Genomic DNA, 1,188 nt, shown 5'->3' on the forward strand with positions numbered 1-1,188 from the left:
AAACAGTAGTTTCTTGGCAAATGCTGATGACATCAGGGCTCCTCTTCCTGCTTCTGAGTCCTTCTGATTTCCCCAAGGCCCTTTGATCACTGACTTGAGGCTGAGGGGGGCCCTGGGTATAAGCAGTTAACTGGGGAAGTGGAGAAGAAGCATTTGTCCATAGAGCCCTCCTTACTTCTGGAAGCTGGTGAGGTCAGTGACAACAGCTGACCCGGAGACCATAGTAAGCATTGAGGAGTCAGTGATAAGGGGCCCTCACTTCTCTTTTTTTCGGTTTTCCCACTAAGTTTTATTTGGGCAGACCCGGGGACAGAGGTCCTGCACCTAAAAGAAGGTGTTGGGCCTCTTGGTGGTGAATCGTGGCTTGTGCTGGCCACGGAGGACCCGGTGGGGCAGTAGGAGCTTGATCTTGGAGTCGTGGAACTGCTTGACCGCTGGTTGGTGGCGCTTGCCGGCTGCGATCTCCTCCACCTTCATGGTCTGGATAGAGTGGGCCAAGGCTCGGTGCCGGTAGCACTGGGTGATGGTGCCAGCGGTGGTCAGGTCCGGGTACATGTGGGTGCCGCTGCGGGAGTCCTGGCGTAGCCAGAAGCCGAAGTTCTTCACTCGCCAGGGAGATTTCTCTAGCACCTGTCCACAGTAGACGATTTCCCCCGAGGATTTCTTCATCTTCTTCAACTGAGACACAAAGTACCAGAAGCGGGACTTGGCAAAAGCATCATTAGGTGCAAAAATTTTCATGCGATAGAGGGGTGGCATGTGGCATTTGGGGGTCGGCAGGCAGCGCCCCACCACCTTATACTCTCGAAGCATCACTGAGGCCTTCATGGCGCTCTATCTACGATTGCTGCCACCCTCAAAAAGGCCAGCGTGTGCTGTTGATTGTGCCACACAGAGGGAGTGCTGAGGCGCACAGATCTGTAGAGGGTGATGATATGTAAGAAAGAAACTACCTTGATGCAGAGAAGTACCTATAATGAACAGTAGTAGAAAGTGAGGGACTACCTATAGGTTAGGAGTAGCTCCAAAACTCAAGACTTGAGAAGACTCATTTGGGCTTGACCTGAGGCCATAGAGGCTTCCCAGGTGACACTAGTGGTAAAGAGCCCGCTTGCCAATGCAGGCGATGTGGGTTCGATCCCTGGGTGGGGAAAATCCCCTGGTGTAGGAAATGGTAACCCATTCCTG

At 53.1% G+C, this 1,188-nt stretch overlaps 1 pseudogene; it reads right to left on the reverse strand.

Annotated features, from left to right (window-relative positions):
- Positions 1-324: 324 nt before the first annotated feature.
- Positions 325-828, reverse strand: LOC138094685 (large ribosomal subunit protein eL20 pseudogene; annotated as a pseudogene).
- Between the last annotated feature and the right edge of the window lie 360 nt (positions 829-1,188).

Source organism: Capricornis sumatraensis, chromosome 18 (genome assembly GCF_032405125.1).
Source record: "Capricornis sumatraensis isolate serow.1 chromosome 18, serow.2, whole genome shotgun sequence".
NCBI lineage: Eukaryota > Metazoa > Chordata > Mammalia > Artiodactyla > Bovidae > Capricornis > Capricornis sumatraensis.